Source organism: Frankliniella occidentalis, unplaced genomic scaffold (assembly GCF_000697945.3).
Source record: "Frankliniella occidentalis isolate FOCC.00 unplaced genomic scaffold, Focc_3.1 Scaffold2, whole genome shotgun sequence".
NCBI lineage: Eukaryota > Metazoa > Arthropoda > Insecta > Thysanoptera > Thripidae > Frankliniella > Frankliniella occidentalis.
This window is the reverse complement of record NW_026267132.1, coordinates 480,381-482,721: the sequence shown is the minus strand read 5'-3', so window position 1 is coordinate 482,721 and position 2,341 is coordinate 480,381. Positions and strand designations below refer to the sequence as shown.

General features: G+C 53.3%; 1 protein-coding gene across 9 annotated transcripts in view; it reads left to right on the top strand.

The window, feature by feature from the left end:
- The window catches only part of LOC113208146 (RNA-binding protein Musashi homolog Rbp6-like), a 234,202-nt gene that overhangs the window by 226,658 nt on the left and 5,203 nt on the right, over positions 1–2,341 (top strand). The gene's annotated exons all lie outside the window — the stretch shown is intronic.

Genomic DNA, 2,341 nt, shown 5'->3' with positions numbered 1-2,341 from the left:
CCACTCCGCCCCCGCAACGCCCCCACACCTCTCTCCTCAGATGCATCATCCATAACCATAAGCCTTGTTTGTCTTTCTCTCCTTTTTCTCCCTCTTTTCCCTTCCGCCCCTCTCACGCAATCTCCCTCTCTCTCTCTCCCTCCCTCTCATTATGGTGGCACAAAGCCGATCCCCGTCGCCGAGCCACTTCCACACATTCAGCTCGTATTTAGCACTGTCGCTCGGCGCTGCTCGGCGTGACGGTCCGCAGCGAGGCCCGGGCGTGTTTACAAGGCTCTCGACGCGACTTGGGCGACCCCCTTGACGCCGCCCTTGTCGTCTGCCCCGGACCCCTCCTCCTCTATCCGCTGCTACTCGCACGGACCTGTCCTTTCCTGCGGGCCGCCCTCGCGTCGCGACCTCGCGCAGAATCCCTTTGTCACACTGTTAGAGCTCACAGTAATAAATCTGCTTAAATTATTCTTGAAATATATACCAAATAATGCAAAGAGCTAGAACCCTACCACATTTATGCCGTTTCTTACGCTTCCCGGTACTTTCGCGACGTCCTCCGGTGCGCCGCGCCATTCGCCGACCTTTCGCCTGGACAGGATGGCAAGCGTGGCAAACGCCGCCCCGGCGGCCGGCGCCCCGAGCCGCCCCTTCTCTCGAAACTATACCCCCTACCCCGCCACCACCTCTTCCCTATTCTGTGGCCGATGCTCAATAGCCTGTAATTTGGCGAAGGTCCAATTTCCTGCCTCCGCGCCAAGCCACGCCACGCCGTACCACACACATACGCGCGCGAGCGCACACACACACACGCCCTCCTTTCAGACTAACCACGGCCACACCACTAGGTATCGCCTCCGTGCGCTACCACCCTACACAGGTCATCCCCGTCACGCACGATCATCAACCCTCTTCACTTCACTACCCCCCTCCCTCTTTCTCTCTCTACCCCCCCCCCTCGAAAGTCTCGCGGCAGCCAACAGCGAAGAGTTTTTGGCGACGGCAGTGATAAGAATTCCTCTGGCGACGAAAAGGCTGGGATGAGAGAAGAATGTTGAAAATACAAAGTCTTGGTCGGCAGCGGCGAAGCGGCCCTAAGAGGAGGGTTGACTAGCGTGGAGATATTGGCAATCCATTCCCTCATATTTCAGAATCGACAGTCAAATTTTTGGCCAACTAGTCTCTCAACTATCTGAAGATGATTGTTTGTGTAAGCCAAATGTTAATATGTCTAGATTGTCTTTTTCCTTTGAGGTCGGTTTCCAGTTTTTAATTTTTTTTAAATTCTTGGCGCGTTTTTATCGTGGTTTGGTGGCTTGTGCGTGGAGAATGGTGGCGTAGGTGGTGAGCATCTCGCTTGCACGATTTTAGATTGACTCGAATAAATCTCATTCTTTCCGACCGGCTTCTCTGTCCAAGCCGAACCTCTCCGCCCCCTCCAGTTCCTCTCTCGTTTCCTCCTTTCTTCGTCAGTCCCTCTCCGTCTCCCCTCCCCCTCTCTCCTCTCTCCCCCCTTTGTTCCCCTTTGCTGATGCCTTTTGCCGCTCGCTCCCCGCTCGACTCTGCCCGATTATTTTTTCGTTAAGTGGAAACGGCCGGGGAAATAGGGAAATTGCATTGGATTGCGGCCGAGAGACGATTTGGAGACGAGTGAGTTCCGCTGATGGAGAGAGTGGAGGCGTGGATGTGCCCGTGATGCACTTCTATGCCACTAAGGAAGGGTAAGTTGGGGTCGCATCTCGTTCTTCATGAAACGGATCGTTCAAACAAAAATGTCCACTGCGACTGCTTAAAATAACAACTAACGAAGTCCATTTTTTTGTGGGGGAAAACCAAAAGTTTCTTCTACAAAAAGAAGTAATAAAGATGACGATATCTTAACGTCACCATTGTCAAATAGCTCAATGAAAACATGTCACGTGATGATATGCGAACACGGTCTCTTTTCTTCTTGCCGTGTAGGGCGGGTCGAAGTGCCCGCGATGCTGCTCGGAATTATTTTTGGCAGTGTCTGGCGCCTGCAGTCTGCCTCGCAGTCGTTGTTGTCTTTCACCCCCCCCTCGTGTGCCGGGCGGCGGGGGCCCCGGGCCCTGGGGCGTGCAGGGCCGGGGCGAGGGAGAGGAAGTGTTCAGGTTGAGGGGGGGGGGCTTCTTGAATTTTATGACAATATTTTGTTGAAATATATTTTGCTGATGCGCTGGTGATATGTGGATTGTTTATTAAGGCGCTTTTCCTCTAAGTGTACGCTGCTGCGTCTGATCATGCTTAATTTACTTGACTTGATGTAAATTGTGCTAAAGATTTTGTGTCGCGCATAGGAGGTGGGGCAAGGGTTGGTCTGAGTGGGGGG